A 23807-nucleotide genomic window follows, 5' to 3' on the forward strand; every position below is an offset into this window, starting at 1 on the left:
CAATGATCCCGGATTCGATTGGCAAACTTCCAAAATGACTCTGGGGGTCATTCTGACCCTGGCGGTCCGAGACCGCCAGGGCTATAATGACTGAAAGCACCGCCAACAGGCTGGCGGTGCTTTCATCCCTATTCCGAACGCGGCGGTAGAGCCGCGGTCGCACCGCCGTGGCCGGCGGTTTTCCGCCATTTCTGCCCCAGCAGTGATAATCCACCAGGGCAGCGCTGCCCTGGGGATTATGACCCCCTTACCGCCAGCCTGTTTCTGGCGGTTTTCACCGCCAGGAAGAGGCTGGCGGTAAGGGGTGTCATGGGGCCCCTGGGGGCCCCTGCACTGCCCATGCCACTCGCATGGGCAGTGCAGGGGCCCCCTAACAGGGCCCCGGCCAGCTTTTCACTGTCTGCATAGCAGACAGTGAAAAGCACGATGGGTGCAACTGCACCCGTCGCACGGCCGCAACACCGCCGGCTCCATTCGGAGCCGGCTCCTGTGTTGCGGCCTCATTCCCGCCGGCCCAGCGGGAATGTTGGAATGGGGGCTGCGTGAGTGCGGCCGCATTGGCGGCCGCATGGCGGTAGCCACCCGCCAAGGTCGGAAGGACCCCCTCTGACTCTTGAAATTCAGCCTTTTTTACACCACAAGTTAATATTTTTAAATTGTCCTTTTATATATGCTCAAATGTCTTTTAACTTGTCATTATTGACATTTTTATATATATCTTAGGTTGAATTTTTGTTGCTTTTATGTTTAATTAGCCTTTGAACCACCTTTGACCTGGCAAGGGGAGGGTGTTGTGTAGCCATTCTAGTTATAGCTCCATATACGTTATTTTAGCAAACTAGGCCTACCGCTGTGCACTTTAACCTAGATATATTTTATTCAGCTTTCTTTATTATTTTAGCAATAGCCACATTTGCGGTCTTGTTTCATTTCTCTCTACCTAGCTGTTCTTTGCCTAGGCCAGCACTGCGTTCTTAAACAAGACATTTCTTTCACTCTGTGCTTTTCTCAAAGCTGCAGTAAGATAGGTTGCTGGTAAACATGGTAACACTTTGTCTCTGGTATTCATAGAAACATATACATCCTTACATAGGGACATTTTCTCAGAACATCAGCTGTTTTATTATAAAAACAATTTTCTGTCCCATACACATGAGAGGGAGATTCCAGCCAGATGACCACAACTGTATGCTGATTGCTGAACGCTTCGCTACAGCTGCTTATGCATACTACAGGCCTCTTGCTCAGGTGGGAGGGATGATGTCTTCCCAGGGGAACCTGAAGGGTAGAACTAGAACTTAACATGCTGTGCTCTAGTATAGCCTAGGTGGGAATTATAGTAGTGACTCTAGAGGCAGTATGGTAGAGTTATTTTTATGCTTCACTCTCCTTGTCACAATTTTAATCCTGTCATACTTCATCGTCCTGGTTATTGCAGTACACGCTTTATTATCTAAGATGCAGTTGCTTCATTAAAACCTTATTGAAACATATACTGCCTCTGACTGTCCTTGCATGTGTGAGACTAATGTAAATGAGAGAAACGGATGCGATCTGAGTGACCACGATTTCCCTGAGAAGGTCAGTTGTGTCATGCGCTCGGCTGCCCAATCATCCCTGCTCTTGGGTAGAGATTAGGCACTGCCTGTTAGCCGGAGCAAAGCCCGGATTAGGCCGACAGCTGACACCTGTAGTGGGTTGGATTCAGTCCCCCAAACCGCAGGCAATTCTGCAGCTCAAATCAGTAGTCTCATTAGAATAATGAGAGCCTATGTGACACTTGCAGACTTCAGTTCTACAGGTTCATCATCTACAGAGCGGGGAGGAGCATGGGAGGTGGCAACGTCCTTCAATGCCAGTAGGTGGCCCAGGCATTCCAGTGAGGCCCGATCAGCACTAGGTTCCTACACAACCGCCGGTCTAGGCCCCTTCAGGGCTTCTGATGCGTTGGAGGAGAGAGGCTTCCTCAACTCTGCTCCTCAACCTCTGTCCTTCATGGAAGGGGCACTCCCCTCACATTGTCTCAAATGTGTGCTTGTTTCAGAGAGTGGATCATGGCCTACAACACCTGCCACTCCTCAGTCTTTACTGGATTCCCCAATCCTATGCCACTCCTCTACCCTCTCTCGCCAGCAGTGTTCCCGAACTCACCACTCATCGTCGCCGGGGGAAAGGTGAATTAAGGTAGTTGTGGTGTTGGCCACCACCTGCGGCCCATCAAGCGCACCAGCACTGGGCCCTCTGTTACTACAGTCCATGCACTCCAACTTGGGAGCAGCCCGCAGGCCTCACTGGTGTGGTGTGTAGCTCCTCTTTCCGGTCTAAAGCTATCCGTGGGCCAAGGTGCTTCTCTTCGCTGCTGATGGCACAAGGCTGTCGATGGGGCTCGTGTTGTCATTGGATTTGCTGTCTCTGTGGACACCACATCCAGTGGTTAATTTTCAAATAAAAATGTCCCGGTGCTCGAAACTCTCCTCTGAAACACGATGCAGCTGCATTTAAACATGCAAGCACAGAATACCGAGGTAGAGTAATCTTAAAGCCATCTCGGGCCTGTTTAATCAATTTCCAGCCACTCCCTTCCCCTTCAGCACACTCGTGCAGCTTTCTGCTTCTTCCTTTGAGACGCTTTTCAGTCTTGCTTTTCCCCGTCTTTCCCATATGTCTCTTGGCCAAAATAAGTGCTGGCCCTCAAAACTAAGTGCTAGTGCCCCCCACCTGCAACCACCGGCTCAAATTAAGCACTGACAACATCATGTCCACAGAGACAGAGGTACGCATTTTAGATCCACCTTTAATGCCATTACTTTTCATAGATGCTTTTGGTCAAGGGTCCTTTTAATGTGGTATTTGCTACATATTTTTTTCTGAAAATCACTTGGGCATGCTATAAATCTTCCGTGACTGTTTATTTCAGTTCGTCTAGATTTTACCAATCTTCCTGGTGCAAAGTGCTTCAAAATGTACTGTTTTGTTTTACTTTGCCTCTAACGTCCTTGGGAGAACCCCAAACCTCCTTTTAAAACATCGATTACATCATATCTCTTTTCACAAATTTCGCAGTTTAAATGTGCACCAAAACGCAGTATTTGCCACAGATGTCTCCAAAATGCCTCTGAAGGACACCAGGCCTCAAAGTATTCTGAAAAGTTGCATAAGCTCCAACCAGTTTTGACCAAACACACTGGGCAATTGTGCTTAAAAATGCACCATTTCTAAAAACATAACTAAAATAATAAGATGACTATCAAAAATAACAGCAGAACCCTTTACACGTGTATTATATTTCTATAGTGTAAAATGTTTAATTAAAACCCAGGGGGAGAATCACCCTTCCTTCTCCCCCTCTCCACATCCCCTCTCCCTCCCCCGCACCCCATTATTTTTTTGTGGTGGTACTGGGGGCAATGCTCCCCAAAAATTCACTCCTGGCTAAGGGCCTGTCCTGAAGCATGACTCCTCCTCATCTCATCTGTCCTAATTTGGCTTCTTGAACCCTCTGCTGTTACCGTGCTGAAAACCCACACTGACTTGTGCTACCACTTGAATTTCTGTATAAAACCTCAAGCCCCCGCCGCACTACTCCATGCCAGAGGTCTCTCGCGTGCCATCCAGAGGGTCTCGCACACCCCATGAGTAATTACAGACTAGTCCTCGACTCTGTATTCTGCACGGCGCCAGCTTTGCTTGCCAATGCCGCGCACGTCCCATCGTAACATTGCACAACTGTCTTAGCAACAGAGAACATCCACCTTATTTATACACACCTTATGCAAAACGGACTCATAATTCTTGGGGCTGGAGATTACATTTGCATTTCTTGTCCGAAATAAAACCATCTGCTATGGTGCAATTTAGATACTGGAATTTCTGGTTATGCTGTTATAGGCGCCATGCATTGCAAGTGACTACAAAGCAAATGAAGAGGCGGCGGGGGCGCTTGAGGAGCACAGTATACTCACACGCATAGTCAGGTGCGCTAAATCCCATATTCATTTCCTCAGACCAGAAATTGCCATCTTTGCGTGACTGACACCGACGTCTCATGCAAAATTAACCACTACCTCTCATGCAGATTTAACCACCCATCTGACTGTTTAATTATGTTGCCTTTATGTACCTTATTCTGAAATTCTCTAGGATGTCTTACTGTCCTCATAATATTATAAATGCAACACCAAGAACGACTTACATAAACACACATAGTGGCCCCTACAGCTGCTAACCTGAATGCGCCAGGACACAGGATTGCAAGACGTTATGCTACACCAACCTATACTCTGCTTGATATTTGGATTTACAAATGGGGCTGACTCCAGCATTGTGGCTGTAGTGAATCCTGTCTTGTTTCAATGGGAAGCAGGAGTTAGCTTAACCTTTTGGCGTGTAGACTTGTGCCCCCATCTCCCAGTGACTTTTACCCTACTTAGTTTGCTCTGTTTTAGCGCAATTATTTAATCATATTTTTCCAAGATGGCTGCATTGTTTTTAGTTAGGCAAATGTTTTATTTTCATGTTATCAGTGCCACTGTGCTAAGGTCACTATCAAGCGACAAAGATAAACAAACTGCAGGTATTCACATTAGGTACTTTCCCTCTTTGCACCTTCGAGGGAATTGTTTATGTAATTGCCGCCCCAAGCATGTCTTGTTATCTATTGTATGGGAACAGTCCTAGGTCAGGGGTCCGATCAGATCTGTATAAATGCACCCTACACAGACAGCCAGAGGGATTCCTACCAGATGCCATTGACGCTATCGATGCTGCACTTCGCCTTTGACGCTGGCCCAGTCTTCATGTTCCCACAGAGCCTGATCTTGAGACCTCATTTTAAGGTAACAAGGGTTGGGGAGTCTCTTTTCATGCACACGGCATTGGCAGATTAGGTTTATCACACCTAGCTCTTTTTAGGTTAGGGGTTAGGTTCATCATGTTAGTGTATTAGGACATATATCATATCTCATGTCATTGTATGCTATTGCCAGATAGTGGGGGTGTTTGTGCTAATGACTCTGGTTTTCACACTTCTGTTCCTTGCACTGTTCATCATCCTTATCATTGCAGCCCGTGCAATTTATCAAAGATTGCAGTATTGTTAATAAAAACCTATTATAACTTTTCTGCATCTCTCTCATTGCCTGTGTGTTGGATTGAGAGATGTTGTTCATGTGAGAAAGGGGTAATCTTCATTTAACCACCAAGGGACCTCCCTGAGATGTTGCACTGTTAAGTCCATGAGAAAAGACTGCCACAAATCACCTTATACTGTTGGGGCTTTTGGTGAGGTGCTGCTTGTGAGCTGGGAGGGTTGGGACGACAGTTGTGACTTGTTGTAGGATTGGCATAGTCGCCTACAAACATAAGTACTGTCATCCTTAAACCAACAGTGTTGCCTAGAGCAAGAGTCAAACTATGACATGGTGCCACCAACAATGGTGTTTAGGATTATCACTGTCTCACACACAACAGGTACTCTAAGTACCATTAGGCGGAGATGTCCATGGTCTTGGGGAAGGTCCTCCTCAGCTGAACAAGGAGCACCTAACTAGGCTGTAGGTTGTTGGAGCTCGAACGATTAAAAAGTTATTTTTCTCCCCACTTGGCGTTCCACTTCTTTACCCATTTCACAATTTGGCTAATGCCATAGACATTCCTGAGAATGTTAGACATGTATTAACATTACACCTAATAGCGCTTGGCTTATCAGGTGAGTGCAGGGATGTTATATTCATAGTAGAAGCTAGCAAAGCTTACCAAACAGAAACATTTTACTCTTGGGTCACCTTTCCTGAGGAAGACCAAAGATCATTCACATTCCACACATACAGAATTGCGAACGTACCTCAACGGTACCAAGCATACCAGTATCTTGAAATACAGATTACTTATCAAGAAAATCAGAACTGGTTTAATGGCGCCCTACCACCTGTAATACACCCATGAGATTCAGTCCCTTAGGTAATGAAGAACTGACGTGGCCTACGTTTGCCACATATACATCACACCCTGGTGTACAAAACATGCAGGCAGCAGATCTGCGTGATGTATACCTTGAGCTAGTAACACTACATAGACGACTTGTTCAGTTCGCTATGTGAACTCCGAACACTACACCAGCACGTCCATCACCTGCTGGTTACCAATTGGCTACTAAAGGGATCAATCCAAAACAGTACATTCTATCAGGGGTAAAGTACCCACTGAACGAGAGAAAATCCTGTTCTGGATAGCCCAGAAGACAAACAGATGGAAGCTATTTCCCCATATGGGACCACAGGAAAAACATAGAATTCTAACAATGTGCTTGCCCTTCGGGATGGTTCTCTCAGTGGATGACTGCGCCACATGGGGTACAGTCTTCAGTGCAATTTACACTACCACACGTGGTACCTTCATACTTGCCAATTTACCAGAAGTGTTAAACAAATTCAGAATGAGCACGGGGCTGCACCGGCCCTAGATTTGGGGATGAAATTAATGCGTAACTTTGACCCAGTCTCCTCAATAATACTCAGTAACATTAAAGGGGGAAGCAGTAGCACTGGCTATACACCAGCTGCCCCAAGAGATTCCACATTTGGACTAGGAGAAACAGCTACCAAAAATTATTTCCGATACCTATACCAGTATAGGACGTGATCATTTGGGAGCCAAGCCGAAAAAAAGTCTGAAATACAAAGTACCACCCCTATGGAAGATTCTAAACAAGCACAGGAGGCTTCTAAAATGTGCTGGGATAAACAAAAACAATTGAAATAACTCTGACAGGAGATATAATCTCAGGAATAAAGAAAATATAAAAACTCCTGACGGATATTCTGATTCATGTCCCTCTCTTTCCTTTCAGGACTCACCGGATAGACATAGCAAGAGAGGGGGCAGTCATGGTCGATGTCCTGAATGATTGAAACAGAAGAAAGACTCATCACAGTCCTCAGACAAAAAAGAAGAAAAGTCCTCACAACAAAAGCCACAATTTAAAAAGAAAAAGGTGGCAGCACTGTCAATTAGGAATGCAAGTACACATGAGAATATTGCTGAAGAACAAGACGTGGGCAGTAACACTGCTAGATAGCGCACCAGAGGTCACAATATGTCTCCAGAGTCTGAAAGATCATCTGGATGCAACAGCAACTAGTGATTTCATTGCAGTTGAGACTGCGGAAGGGCGTGTCCTCCCACCCGACAGGGTTTATGATTTAAAAATACAAAGTGAGGGAGACGTAGAACGCACCATTAGTGTGGTATTCTGGGATGAACTTTTGTGATATCCTGCTGGCCAAAAAGGACTGGCCACTCGAACACATCGATAAGCTCCAACATGAGGAAGATGTCAATTTGCCTTCTTTCTCTGATCTTGTTTCAGAGGCGGCAAAGCAAGCCTACACTGTCAATTGGTCTTTAGCGCAGGTACCTGTGTTATACCACAACCATGTAGGTTGGGACAAGGATTCTCCTTGTCATGTAATACCTATCATGTCTACAACCCAGCCTCAGGCACAATATCTTGTTAAACATGAAGCAAAAGCTCCAGTGAGGGAGATCCGCACAATATCTTGTTAAACATGAAGCAAAAGCTCCAGTGAGGGAGATCCTCACTCAGCTTGAGTACCAGGGTGTAATTGAGCCCTGCATCTCTGCAGTGAATGACCTGTTATTCCTCGTTGCAAAACCCCACCATTCCTATAGAATAGTCTTGGATTACAGACACTTAAACAGTCATACATGCACATACGCTATACAAAATTCATATAGCACAGCACTAATTAACAACATAGGGGGTCATTACAACATTGGCGGTAAAAGGCGCTTACCGCCATGCAGAAGACCGCCAATACACCGCCGCGGCCGCGGTAGACCGCCACAGCTATTATAACACACATCACGGAATCCACCCACACAACACCGCCACACCAAAGGTCAGCGATAAACTGGCGGAAACAAATCCTCCACCTCCACGCCAACAGAAACACGCCCATGCTATTACGACCCACGAATCCACGCGGCGGTCTTTCAACCGCGTATTCCATTGGCGGTACACACCGCCACGCTCAAAATGCACACACATCTCCAAAACACCGCCACATTGGACAATTCCAAATACACACACCTGATACACATACAAACAACACTCCCACACACCCAACACAATATAAAATACACACCCACATCACACACAAACCCCTACAACCAGAAATTCTGACAGAAGGCCAGAGAGACAGCACAGCTATTGACAACCCCATCACACAGAGGCACACAACACCATCACCCACACAACATCCACGCACAAAACATCACATACCGCTACACTCACCACACTCATCAACACATAACACCCCATGTCACGCCAAAGACACCCTCGCTTCTCCGAGGAGGAGCTCAGGGTCATGGTGGAGGAAATCGTACGGGTAGAGCCACAGCTATTTGGCTCACAGGTACAGCACACATCAATAGCCAGGAAGATGGAGCTATGGCGCAGAATAGTGGACAGGGTCAACGCCGTGGGACAGCACCCAAGAAATAGGGAGGACATCAGGAAGAGGTGGAATGACCTACGGGGGAAGGTGCGTTCAACGGTCTCCAGGCACAACATTGCGGTGCAGCGGACTGGCGGCGGACCCCCACCTCCTCCCCCACAACTAACAACATGGGAGGAGCAAGTCCTGACCATCTTGCATCCTGAGGGCCTCGGAGGAGTCGGTGGAGGATGGGACACTGATAAGTCAAATCTTAACTATCACATCCCCCACCCTACCTGCCTGCTATCACACCCCCCCACCCTCACACCCTCCCCTATCACCCCAAATCCTCACTAATCTACCCATGACACCAAGCACCCATCCCAACACCAAGCCCTGCATAACACAACTAAGCATGGGCAACCCTCACTAAAGCATGCCCACTGCACATACCCAGAACACCCCCACAACCATCACCACACAAGCCCCCACACAGGAATGCCTGCACTGGGGATCACGCACACCCAACCATTGCACATCATTACATACACACATGCAATAATCATGTTCTTATACCCCTGCAGCAACCTGAAAGAACGTCACAACACCAGAGGGTCCAGACAACACCACTCCACCCCCAGAAGAGGCCCATAGTGACGACAGCAGCTCTGCCCCACTGGATCCTGATGACCAGTCCGGACCATCGTGGGCATCAGGACAGTCGGTTCCCCTTGCCCAGCCACAGCCCAACACCAAGCTGCCACCCTCTGGTAACATCAGCACCGCACCCACGCAGCTGGCCCAAACCTCCCTACCCAGGACAGGTCAATCAGCGGTGTGTCCACCACTACAGGGCACCCAGGCTAACCCACCACCCCAACAACAACAGGGACCTGGGGGCAGTGGTAGTGGGCACACGGTCCAGGGGACGGAGGCACAGGAACACCGGGGAACTGGGAGGGCTGCTCTGCGACAGAGGGAGGACAGGCCAAGGGAACCAACTCTCCACGAGGCCCTATCCTCCATCATGGGAGCATACCACCACTCCCAGGAGATGATGGCGACGGTCCTGGACAAGTTGCAGGAGACCCTGCGTCTGCAGGACGAACTGTATTTGGGGTTCAGGGAGGAGCTCAGGACCATCAGCTCCACCCTGGGCACCATCGTAGGGGTGCTGACGGACATTCAAAAGACCTTGAGGGACACCGTGGCACTCCAAGGGGCCCCTGACACTAGCCAGGACGACAAACTGCCCACCACATCCGCCGGCGCTAGTGGACAGGACGCCCCGCCACAGGACCACCACACCAGCACCCCATCCCCTGCAGACGGACAACCACCACGCAAGCGGTCCCTGAGATCCAGGAACAGGACAGAGCAAGATGGCAAGACCCCCGTCAGGAAATAAGACCACCCTGATTGTCCCCCCACTGTCCCACTTTGTCACCCTGTCCGGATTGGAACTGCCCCAGCTCCACTTCCAATGCCCAGATGGGCAGTGCACCTGTGAGACGAATAGACTGGACTCTGCCATGGACATTCCTCCACCATCACCCATCCCCATTTTACAACCTTCCTTGATTTTTTTAGCACTTAAATAAACACCCTTGAAAGGCAAAAAAATCTTGAGTCAGTCTATGATTTGGAACTTTGTATTATCAATTACAGTGTCATAATGGGTTACCCATTGTAAGGCTAACATACAAATGTCACACATCACAAACCCTTGAAGGATGCAAGCAGTTGACACGTAGGTTACCACACTTGTGAAACTGAAATGGAAGGGTACAACTCAATTAACAAATAGTGAGTGAAATGTAGGTACAGGATAGAGGAAGACGTGTGAAAGTTAATGTAATGTTAAACCAGAAAATGTTCTCACCTGTGTGTCACTGGAAATATTGCTGTATGACTGACTCCCTGTTGTCGTTTTCTTCATCCTCAGCTTTATCCTCATCACTGTCCACTGGCTCCACAGGCTCCACAGCTGCCACAACACCGTCATCTGGATCATCCTCCTGCAGAAAAGGCACCTGGCGTCGCAATGCCAAATTATGGAGCATGGAGCAGGCGATGATGATGTCGCACACCTTCTTCGGTGAGTAGAATAGGGATCCACCTGTCATATGGAGGCACCTGAACCTGGCCTTAAGAAGGCCGAAAGTGCGTTCGATTACCCTCCTAGTCCACCCATGGGCATCATTGTAGCATTCCTCTGCCCTGGTCCTGGAATTCCTCACTGGGGTCAATAGCCAGGAAAGGTTGGGGTAACCAGAATCCCCCAATAGCCATACACAGTGCCTCTGGAGTTGACCCATCATATCAGGGATGCTGCTATTCCGCAGGATGTAGGCGTCATGCACAGAGCCAGGGAACATTGCATTTACCTGCGAGATGTACTGGTCTGCCAAACAGACCATCTGTACATTCATGGAATGATAACTCTTCCTGTACACCTGTTCACTCCTGCGGGGGGGACCAGAGCTACATGGGTCCCATCAATGGCACCTATGACGTTGGGGATATGTCCAAGGGCATAGAAGTCACCTTTCACTGTAGGCAAATCCACCACCTCAGGGAAAATGATGTATCTCCTTACGTGTTTCAGCAGGGCTGACAACACTCTGGACAGCACGTTGGAAAACATAGGCTGGGACATCCCTGATGCCATGGCCACTGTTGTCTGAAATGACCCACTTGTAAGGAAATGGAGGACTGACAGCACCTGTACGTCAGGGGGGATTCCAGTCGGATGGTGGAGTGGTGACATCAGGTCTGGCTCCAACTGGGTACATAGTTCCTGGATTGTGGCACGGTCAAACCGGTAGTTGACGATGATATGTCTTTCTTCCATTGTCAACAGGTCCACCAGCGGTCGGTACACCGGAGGATTCCGCCATCTTCTCATATGTCCCAGCTGACGGTGCCTAAGAAGGACAACAGCGAAGAACCAGTCACTATTCCTCCAGGTATGTACCCACAGTTACACACAAGACTACACCAGACAAAAAAGCCTTCCTGTATGTGTGTTGAGTATAGGCCTAGCTATGCGTGACGCAGTAGTAAATGAAGCCATGTAGGCCCCTGAAATGGCGGCTGCCTGACCTCTAAACTGGGACAATGGGATTGTGGGGTAACTGCGCTGGCATTGCACACCGTCGTGGTAGGCGGTCGTAGACCGCGGCGCAATGCTGCATTGGTTAACATTGGACCCTATGGGTCCCAGGAGCCAATGAACAGGTGCGCTGGCGGTGATGATGCGCACCGCCGCGGATGTCACCGCCGCGGACGTCACCGCCATTTTCTATCTGTTCACTCACTAGATACCTGACCTTCGACAGGAGAGGACCTACACTGCTAGTGCTGCTGTGACCTCGGTCTGGAAGCGACGATGGCTGCTGCGTCTGGGGAAAGGGCCCCTGCCTTCACTGCACAGGAGTTGGAGAAACTTGTGGATAGGGTCCTGCCCCAGTACACGCTACTCTACGGTCCTCCAGACCAACAGGTTAGTACACAGGGAGCACGTTGTATGGGCTAGGCCTGGGTGGAGAGGGCTGGGTGGAAGAGGGAAGGGGGCAGAGTACATAGAACAGTTATGCATGGGAATGAATGGGCCACATGGCCAGAGTAGGGACGGGGCCACTCACATTGACGGTGCAGTTGGTAATGACTGTTCCTCTTTCCTTGTTCATGTCATGTAGGTCAGCGCCCACCAGAAGAGGGACATTTGGCGTGCCATCACCAAGGAGGTTCGGACCCTGGGGGCCCACCAGAGACGGGGCACCCACTGCCGTAAGAGATGGGAGGACATTCGCCGCTGCAGCAAGAAGACGGCGGAGGCTCAGCTGGGGATGGCCTCCCAACGTGGGAGGGGTGCCCGTCGCACCATGACCCCCCTGATGTTCCGGATCCTGGCGGTGGCCTACCCGGAGTTGGATGGGCGCTTGAGGACATCACAGCAGACACAAGGGGGTGAGTACAACCTAATTCAGCGGACTTTGCGTACAGTGGAGGGGTCTGGGTGGGGGAAGTGGGCTGTGGGTGTCCCTAGGCCAGGGTGAGTTAGGTAGGCAAGGTCCCTCCGTAATGTAGGGCATGTGGCACTCAACCCACCTCAGCAGAGTGCCAAGTTGAGGTATAGTTGCCCCTGTTGCATCCATGTGCGCAGATTCCTACCATTGCCATGTAGGCCATGTCCCAGAAATTGCATGTGCATAGGTCAGGAGCACGGCGTAATGCAGGGGGCTGCTGCGTCTGTCTTGTCCGCCAACTGTAGCGGTAATCCATGCACTAAAACTCTCTTTCTTCTGTCTCCGCCCCTTTTTCTGCTCTCCCTGTCCTTTTGTACATCAGCATCAACAGGCAGAGGTACAGTGGCACCGGAGCACGAGGGAGCTGCATCCCACATGGCCATGGAGGGCCACACCACGGACTCTGAATGCACCAGTGGGACGGAGGGCGAGGGGATCTTCACGTCGGCCACCGGATCACCAAGCAGCGACACAGACTCGTTCGGCGATGGAGGCTCCCTTGTGGTGGTGGCACCATCTCTGCCCCCCACCTCTACAGGTACAACCGCCACCTCCCCTACCAGCACCGCCCTCCCAGCAGCCCCTCAGCGTTCGACCAGTGCCCGCTCACCAGGGAGGGTGGGCATCACCTTCGCCCCAGGCACCTCAGGCCCTGCCCTAGTCACCCCTGCTGCCCTCAGTGAGGAGGCCATTGACCTCCTCAGGTCACTCACTCTTGGGCAGTCTACCATTGTGAATGCCATCCAGGGTGTAGAACGAGAGTTGCAACACGGTAATGCATTCCTGGAGGGCATTCATTCTGGTCAGGCTGTCCTTCAGCGAACCCTGCAATCTCTGGCCTCAGCACTGATGGCAGCCATTGTCCCTGTGTCTAGCCTCCCCCTCCAACTTCCTCCACTCAGACCCAATCTCCTGTCCCCCACCCATCCCATGCACACCTACAGACCAGCATGCACACAAGTCAACACATACAAGTAGCTCAAGCAAACATAGGCACCACACACACCACAGGCACTCACGCAAGCCTCACCCACACACAGACACAGCAACATCCACTGTCTCCACTGTGTCCCCCTCCTCCTATTCTCCCTCCCAGTCTCGTCTACACACACACCTGCATGCACCACATCTACAGGCACTAGGACTCGCACCAGGACACCCAGCACCACAAGCCGCTCACCTGCACTCACCACCTCCACTGCCATTTACACATCCCCTGTGTCCTCTCCCAGTGTGCCTCCCAAAGTACACAAACTCCGGCAATCACTCACCCAACATCCATCCACCTCACGACAGCCTCCAGTACCTGCACCAAAAACAGCTAAAGTGACACCTCCTACAACCACTTCCTCTTCCTCCACTCCCAGACCCCCTCCAGCTACCCATCCCAGTGTCCGTCAGAATCTGTCCCTCTGTCAAATTGACCTTTTTGCCCCCACCCCCCCCTCCAATTCATCAGTCCCGTCGTAGCGCCTCAGCCAAAAAGCCTCCAGTACCAGTGGTGCGTGTTCCAGGTTTTTGGAGTGCACCGGCCACCAGGGCAGGCAGTAGGACCCGGAGCCAAGGCACTGGCAGCCCACCTCCTGTAAAGGCTCTGAAAATGGAGAGTGCCCGACGGGACCGTCTTAAGACTTCGGGTGGGACAACAAGTGACATGGGATCGAAGGCGATTGGTGAGTCAGCTGTAACTCCAACAAAGGTGGGGAAGGTCCAGAGGAAGTCTGCCCAGCCTGTTGTGAGTGTCACGGCGGAGAAGTGCGCCATCATATCCAGTGGTCCAGACACAACCGCCAGCACCGTCGTCACTCGTCCAGAGACCACCGCCAGAGTCACATCCCAGAGACCACTGCCAGAGTCACAGACCAGGAGGGCCCAAGTATCGTCACTGGTCCAGAGACCACCGCCGGAGTCACAGCCCAGGAGGGCACAAGTATCGTCACTGGTCCAGAGACCACCGCCAGAGTCACAGCCCAGGAGGGCCCAAGTTTCGTCACTTGGCCAGAGACCACCGCCGGAGTCACAGCCCAGGAGGGCCCAAGTAACGTCACTAGTCCAGAGACCACCGCCAGAGTCACAGCCCAGGAGGGCCCAAGTATCGTTCATAGTACAGAGACCACCGCCGGAGTCACAGCCCAGGAGGGCACAAGTATTGTTCATGGTCCAGAGACCACCGCCAGAGTCACAGCCCAGGAGGGCCCAAGTATCGTCACTGGTCCAGAGACCTCCGCCGGAGTCACAGCCCAGGAGGGCACAAGTATCGTCAGTGGTCCAGAGACCACCGCCGGAGTCACAGCCCATGAGGGGCCAGGATGCCACAGCCCCTCTGGGCAATGATGGAACGTCATGCCACACACCAATGCCCAGTGTAGAGATCGTCATGCCAAACACCAATGTCCGTATCAGAACCGCCATGTCAAAGCACCGCTGAACAGGGCAAAGACCGCCATGGAAAAGCACAGCTGAACAGGGCAAAGACCGCCATGGAAAAGCACCGCTGAACAGGGCAAAGACCGCCATGGAAAAGCACCGCTGAACAGTCCTGAAACGCCATGTGAAGGCACCGCTGAACAGGGCAAAGACCGCCATGGAAAAGCACCGCTGAACAGGGCAAAGACCGCCATGGCAAAGCACCGCTGAACAGTCCTGAAACTCCATGTGAAGGTACCGCTGAACAGGGCAAAGACCGCCATGGAAAAGCACCGCTGAACAGGGCAAAGACCGCCATGGAAAAGCACAGCTGAACAGTCCTGAAACGCCATGTGAAGGCACCGCTGAACAGGGCAAAGACCGCCATGGAAAAGCACCGCTGAACAGGGCAAAGACCGCCATGGCAAAGCACCGCTGAACAGTCCTGAAACGCCATGTGAAGGCACCGCTGAACAGGGCAAAGACCGCCATGGAAAAGCACCGCTGAACAGGGCAAAGACCGCCATGGCAAAGCACCGCTGAACAGTCCTGAAACGCCATGTGAAGGCACCGCTGAGCAGGGCAAAGACCGCCATGTCAAAGCACCACTGAACAGGGCAAAGACCGCCATGGAAAAGCACCGCTAAACAGGGCAAAGACCGCCATGGAAAAGCACTGCTGAACAGGGCAAAGACCGCCATGGCAAAGCACCGCTGAACAGTCCTGAAACGCCATGTGAATGCACCGCTGAGCAGGGCAAAGACCGCCATGTCAAAGCACCACTGAACAGGGCAAAGACCGCCATGGAAAAGCACCGCTAAACAGGGCAAAGACCACCATGGAAAAGCACTGCTGAACAGGGCAAAGACCGCCATGGCAAAGCACCGCTGAACAGGGCATGCACCGTGTAGGAATGAATGGACCGCCACATCAGGCATCCTTATCCCATGTGCAGCTGGGACAGTGACAGGACAGGTACTTTCACGTGGAGACTAATCCAGTCTGGGCAGCAGTCCCCCTCCACAACCAGTGGAGACCTGCATCTACTTGAGAGCATGTGGCTATGCACTCCCCAGGATGGAACAGTGAGCAAACCACCCACTGTAGTGACTTGATAGACTGTGGCTTTGCACTCCCCAGGATGGCACAGTGGGAAAACCACCCACTGTAGTGACTTGAGAGACTGTGGCTTTGCACTCCCCAGGATGGCACAGTGAGAAAACCACCCACTGTAGTGACTTGAGAGACTGTGGCTTTGCACTCCCCAGGATGGCACAGTGGGCAAACCACCCACTGTAGAGACTTGAGAGACTGTGGCTTTGCACTCCCCAGGATACATCAATGGGCATGGAACCCCATCGTGGATCTGGCTTCGCATTCATCTGGCTGAGGTGCCCCCCCTTCCATTCCCCCTGAGGTGCCTGTAGTGTTTCTATCTGATGCCCCAGCAGTGTTCTCTCCGATTTTGGTCAGGTATCTATTGTGGGCCTCTCCCATGCATTTTTGGACTGTTGGTGCACGGACATTGTTGTGTACATATCTGCACTACTTCTTGGACTGTATGTGTAAACAAGAGTGATTTTGAGATATGAATATCTGTATATTTTTGTGTGACATGTATATTGGCACATTACAATGTTTGCCCGAATTTCGCATTGTCTTTGCATTCTTCCGGGGGGATTGTGGGTTGTTACTGTGATTTTTGTGACTGCATTGGTGTGTATGCTGTGATATTCGAGGGTGGGGGTGTTTGGTGGGTGTCCCCCTAACTTTTGCCTCCCCCTCCCCGTGTCGTAGGTGCAGTACTCACCGGTATCTTCTGCGCCTACGTAGCTGTTGGTCGTAAAGGAGCAGAAAAACAAGGGCAGGTAGGATGTGTAATTCGGGCTCCATGGTGTCCTCCTTCCTCGTGGGATTTGTTCAGGTGAGCGTTTTCCCATAGCAAAAGCTGTTTCCGCCGTGTTTTTATCCGCAGTACATCCGCCCCGGAAAAGGTGGCGGATTGGCGGGTTGTAATAGTGTGGACGGTACATTGTATCCCGCCTGTCTGTTGGCGGTAACCGCCGCGCTGCTTGTCTGTACCGCCGTGGCAGGCGGTGTGTTAAAGTGGCTATCTTTGTTGGCGGTTTCCGCCAGGGTCATGATTCCCTTTTTTTGTCCGCCGGCCTGTTTGCGGTATTACCGCACCTTTAACACCGTCCGCCAGGGTTGTAATGACCCCCATAGTGTGTAAAAATACAAAACAATCTTGGATATCGCCAATGTTTTTTTCTGCCAGAACTTAGCACACAAAAATCGGGACATGAGTGCATTCTCTTTTGGCTCACAAAAACACTTTTGCCGTTTGCCCTAAGGCTACAAGAACAGTACAGGGCTGTTCTCAGCCTGTGTAACATCAATATTACATGATATTGATTCCGAGGCATTGTCTTACGTGGATGACATCCATCTCACAGAAGACGACCTCAACATTCATCTTGCTAGAGTTGATCGGATCGTTTTAGGATTCGCAGCCCTTGGCTACAAATTTAAGTTTAGGAAAACCAAAATAGTCTTTCTCAGCGTATTGTTCCTGGGATATGAGCTATCGAACGAGGGTAAGAGCCTGGCCCTGCACTTTCTAGAAAAATTTGTTCAACTCCAGCCACCAAATACAATCAAGAAACTACACTCTTTACTTGCTTTCTTCAACTTTGGCAGAACATACATTCTTGACTATGCACAACGTATCAAGTCACTTTATGACTTAATACACCCTGATTTTTCTAGCAGACACTGGACAGTTGAACACACATGCATCCTTAGGGAATTGCAACAGGACATGCTAGAAGCAAAACACTTACACACCCGTGACAACAGAACAAATTCGGTCATCAGAATAATTACTGGTGCCATCAAGCTCACTTATGTTACCTTTAACGAGGGTGACACGGTGCCCATAACATATAAATCTCATCAATACTCTAATGCAGAACAACATTTTGCACCCACAGATTTTTTTTTTGCTGCAGTTCAGATGGCTCTCATCAAGGTTTTGATCCAAAACTTTAGACACAAGAATTCCTCCAATACGAACAGGAGTACTCGCACCTCTAGATATTTTGCCACATTACAGATACCATGCTGTCATTTACACTGATGGTACAGCCCAACCAGCTGTAGATACTAAACATCAATACTTAGCCACCTGTGCAGTCATGAGCACAGATGAAGGATGATGATGAAGGATGGTGTATTCTACCCTCACAATACCTACACACAGGCCCTGGGGGACTGCACAGCCCTACTGCCTGAACCCAAAGCCCTTATACTAGCGCTAGAACACACAGAATCAGGACTACTCACTCTGATTGTCTGTGACTCATACTTCTGTGTCCAGTCCTACAATGATTATCTTATTCATTGGAAGTTGAACAGGTTTAGAGATTCCAAAGGGAACACCATAAAACACAGAACTATGTAGAGGAGGGTGGCTGATCATAAGGATAAGCTACCTTGTGTCCATGTAGTGCATACTTTGGGCCACCAACGTGTAGGAGTACACATTATCGGCAACACTTTGGCTGATGCAGCAACCAAATCTGCAGTAGCTATGGCTTCTGTGGCTGCAGTGACTCGTTCGCAGACAAAATTGGATAATGAAGTTTTGACTGCTGTGAAAGCTTCGTCTGAAGGCAAGCCTCTTCCAAAAGTATACCCTACAAAATACTCATATCACATCAGTGCACAGAATGTTGCTTATGCAACAAATCCTGGGGTTGGAGACCGAGCAATCCCCAACCAAGACCAGAGATTAGATCTCATCAGAGCAGCGCATGAGGGTGTCATATCTGCTCATGCTGGTATCTCAGCCACAATAACACTTTTACAGAAACGCTTTTGGTGGCAAGGTCTACACAAACAGACAAAGCAATATGTCCTTTGTTGTGACATTTGCCAGCCACAGACATCCCTCTAAGTGTGCAACAGGCCACTACAATGTGTGTACCTGGACCATTGCGGTCCCCTTCAACCTGATGGTGCATACAAATACATCCTAGTCGCTGTATATTCTTGTTCTAGATTCCTGTGGGTATGGCCTCAGCGGTCGGCTGATGCTCGAAGTGTTAAAAAAGACTTGCTGATCTTTATTGGTACATATGCAGTTGCAGCATTCCATTTGGGCCAGGGCCCTACCTTTGCCTCTAAGGCATTCAGGGACACCATGGGGACAATGGGTGTTGAACTCCATTACTCCTCACCATACCATCCCAAGGGAAATTCGGTCATGGAGAGGAGGAGTCAAGATCTAAAGCAGTCCTTTACAGCCAGGGTCTTAGGTTCAGGCCATAGTTGGCTTCATCACCTATATGGGGTCCAGAGAGCACTGAAAAATCTGCCCAGAAGGTCCTTGCAGGGATGCACTCTCTATGAGGTTCTCTTCGGGATACCTGTGTATGTCCCAGATCTTGATGGCCATGGTTTGGTGGCAGATTTGACATAAATGAACATCTCACTATCTTACAGGAGCTTCAGCAATTTTGTGATAATAATTCATCCGCCAGTGCTGCCACCTTAGGAATAAGGGATTTGTCAACAACGTCTACTGGCTGGATTCTAAAAGTTGGGGATCTGGTTCGTGAGAAGATCTCTGTAAAGAAGGAATTTGCCCTGTCCTACAGAGTACCGGTCCCAGTCCTGGGAATACAAGATAGCAGAACTGTCATCTTATCACCGCTGCCAAGCTCCAGAGCTAATAGGTTTATCTCCATTGACCACTTCAAACTTAATCATGTGGCCGATCCTGCACAGTAGATCAAGAGGTCCCTTGGGTACTTCCCAGTCCCCTCGCAGTACCAAACAGGACATACTTCTTCAAAGAAGAAATAACAATACTTCTTACTCCACAAGCATGTCCAACGATGCTACAAGTACCACCTCAACCTTGGGGAGGGCGAAAAATAAGCTCTTGCTGATTCTAGTTACCACTTCAACGACATCACCTGTCCAAAATTTGGCTGTCTTCTATTCCAACATAACACAAATTGACAACATTATCAACTATGAGCATCCACGTGAAGCAGATCCATCCACCAGTAATGCACCTGCTCCTGCGTTTGCAGAGACTGCTTCTGGTTACTTCATCGATATTGATTACTTTTCTTCAACTTCATCCACTCCTGCTATTAAAAATGTTTCAAAAACATGTAAGCTGAATATATGGCTTAAAAACAATTATTTAATCTATCCATCGAACTATCTGTGGTTATTTCTGACATTGCTTGCATTTTTTCTATGGATTGGTTTTGTGACTGTTTTGTTCCTGCTTATAAATGGTCATTACCTTCCTGAATGCTCCTTTGTTGAGCCTGTGGATGAACTCTTAACTCCATATCTTTCTTCACATAAAGCTCGAAGAGACTTGTCCCTTGTGAACATTTCAGCTGTACCAATTCCTGATGGGACTTTATGGGATAAAGTTCCATTTGATATATATGGGCCTACTGAGGTCATCGAAAATCCATGGGGGTTATTACAACTTTGGAGGAGGTGTTAATCCGTCCCAAAAGTGATGGTAAAGTGACGGATATACCACCAGCCGTATTACGAGTTCCATGGGATATAATGGACTCGTAATACGGCTGGTGGTATATCCGTCACTTTACCGTCACTTTTGGGACGGATTAACACCTCCTCCAAAGTTGTAATAACACCCCATATGTCTTAAAAATTTCTATGACTGATTTAATTACACCTGGGGTTGTATCTGATGATTGGGATGTCCAGACAGTTGATTCAATGTTAACTGAAATGAAAGGCTATGCGGTATTTGAAAGTGATGATGGGTATACCATCACAAAGAATTATGGGGAAATGTTCTACTATAACAACTGGGGACATTACTAGCTGCACCGTGCAACTAGACATAGATCAGCATTTAATTACACACAGTATGAACACTGTTCAACTCCACCTGTGGGGAGCCCTGAACATTATGCAGATACATTTACTTATTTTTCTGAGCATGACACAAAAAATGCAGTCATTGGTGGTTATTACAAGCTCGGCGGTCTTTTAAGAAGACCGCTGAGGGACCGCCGTGCGGAAGACCGCCAGTATTGGCGGTTTGCCGCTCGGCGTATTATGACCGTTGTCTGCCCTCCGTCGTTTTTCTGACGGAGAGCCGCCAACAGCCATACTTCCGGGCGGCGAGGAAGTGGAGGTTGCTCCACCGCCACGCCAACAGAACACCGCCGAGCTAATCACGCCCTGTGATTCTGCGCGGCGGTGTTCTGTTGGTGGTGTGGTGTTGGCGGAGCTGCCCCCATGGCTCCCGTCCCCTCCCGGAGGATCGACGGAACAGGTAAGTCGATCGTCCGTTAGTTGAGGTGGGTGGGGAGGTGTTGTGTGTTGTGTGGGTGCATGGGGGTGTGCGTCTGTGTATGTAGGGGGGGTGTGAGTGCGTGTATGCTTGCGGGGGTGTTGCGTGTTTCGGAAATGTGTGCATGTCTGTCTGTATGTATGTCTGTATGGCTGTGTGCGTGAATGTGTGAATGTGGGTGTACGTGTTTGAGTGTATGTGTGGATGTTGGCATGTGTGTCTGTGTGTTGGTGGTGCCTGCGTGCGTGGCGGGTGTGTATGTGTAAGTTAGTGTTGGGGGTCGGGGTGGGGAGGGGGGCCATGCCACCTTTGGGGGGTGGCAGGGGTGGTGGGAGGTGTAGGGGAGGGAGTCGGGGTGGGGGGTGGGGGAGACCCCTATCAGTGCCAGGGATAGTGCTTACCGCCATGGATTTCATGGTGGTTCCTACCGCTGGAAATCCACGGCGGTAAGCCGGGTCACAATACCGGTGGCGGTATTGTCACGGCCGCCGGGCTGGAGACCCAGGTCTCCAGCCCAGCGGTCATCTCCGCCCTGGCGGGTGGAACGGGGAAGCGGCGGATGACCATGGCGGTAACCGCCATGGTCATAATACTAAAAAAAAAAATGCCAGCTTGTTGGCGGTCTTATCGCGCTTTAACACCGTCCGCCAGGGTTGTAATGACCCCCATAATAATTAAAATTACCACCTTCAACAATTAAGAAAACTTTGCTAACTAATACAAAGTTAATATACTCAGATTCCCTTGTTTCCCATCTTGCAGTTGAAGGTTATGAATACTGGAAGAACACTATTGATGTAAAGAGTGTATGGAGAACACAAGGTTGGCAAATACAGGGTAACGAAGCTTTATTTAGAGACTGCCTTGTTGCTGTGAAAATGATATTTTTAAATGAGACCATTCAACAGACATCCTGACTGGGGTTAGCAAAAATGAAGGTAATGAGTTTGCCCAGTATCCCCTGACCAGCAACATTTAATAACTGGTAATCCTTCCTGAATGTCACAGAGGAAGGACTAGATGCAAAGGTGGTTACTATGGCCAATACACACAAATGGGTGTCGGGCATGTTTTCTGAATTCCTCAGGGGGTTTCAGAATTAGCCAGTTCGACCCTCGCTCTGTCTTAGGTCAACACACAGGTGTAGTTACAACATATAGGGGTTTATTACAACTTTGGAGGAGGTGTTAATCCGTCCCAAAAGTGACGGTAAAGTGACGGATATACCACCAGCCATATTACGAGTCCATTATATCCTATGGAACTCGTAATACAGCTGGTGGTATATCCGTCACTTTACCGTCACTTTTGGGATGGATTAACACCTCCTCCAAAGTTGTAATAACCCCCATAGTGTGGGCAAACAGTGCCAACAGTGGGTACAGACTAACATGTTAGCCACAGTTAAGGAACATCTTAACACTCTTTCTGAAGATGTAGACTTACAGGAATTCTTGTTAGGTCCAAGAAAGCCACACTCTAAAAGATTCATCTATGCCACAAATAATAAGACCTGGAAGCTTTCTCAAATAGAAGCTGCTGCACGTTTAGGGCAGATAGACAAAGAAAATTTAGAAAAGCCTTTAGCTGTTGTCGACAACGGCATGAACATTTTGTCCAACAGGATTTATTCCCTACTGAAAATAGTGTCGTCTGCGATTGACATTATTTAGACAGACGCCCCTTTTATACCATGGACAAAGTCAGCTGTGTTCCATTATGCAGCTAGGTTGGACATTACAAACTCTGAAAAACTGCTGTGTTCCATGGAAGTATATTAACGGTAGTGACTTGTTTACTGCTTTTAATGTATCCAGGGAACAATGGACAATTGCTAAAAGGGAAGTGAGTTTCACCGTGCTTCACATAGAAAAGTTAGAGAAGTTGCCTTTTACAGTTGCAGAAAGTCCATCAACGGTATTGCTCTTACATGGCATTATAAATCTGCCCATTTCCACTTTTTGTTTTTTGAAATGCTTGAAACATCTTGCCCTGGGCAGATACGAGTGGCTAGATGATAGCTATATTATATTAAAGAACAGTGGGAGTTGCCCTTTGGATACAAGTGTCTCAACGGTGAAACAGAGGTCTTTCTTAGCGGAAGCAAATGTGAGAGTACTGTTATTCTTTCAATGATCAGGTGTCCCTTCATGGCCTTTACAATGCAGGATCATGAACTTGGCCTCTTTTCTGAAGGGTACTCCCGTCCCTTTGATTCGACCAGTAATTCATGTACTTTCAAATGGAAGTTATGTGGTGCTGAGCAACTAAGGGGGTCATTCCGACCCTGGCGGTAAAAACCGCCAGGGCCGTGACCGACGGAAAGCACCGCCAACAGGCTGGCGGTGCTTTCCTGCCCATTCTGACCGCGGCGGTAAAGCCGCGGTCAGAAAAGGGGATCCGGCGGGAAACCGCCGGATTACCCCTAGCTGGGCTGAATCTCCATGGCAGCGCTGCTTGCAGCGCCGCCATGGAGATTCTGACCCCCTTCCCGCCAGTGAAGACAGTGAAAATCAGTGAAAATCGCGACGGGTGCAACTGCACCCGTCG

The sequence above is a fragment of the Pleurodeles waltl genome, chromosome 7, assembly GCF_031143425.1.
Source record: "Pleurodeles waltl isolate 20211129_DDA chromosome 7, aPleWal1.hap1.20221129, whole genome shotgun sequence".
NCBI lineage: Eukaryota > Metazoa > Chordata > Amphibia > Caudata > Salamandridae > Pleurodeles > Pleurodeles waltl.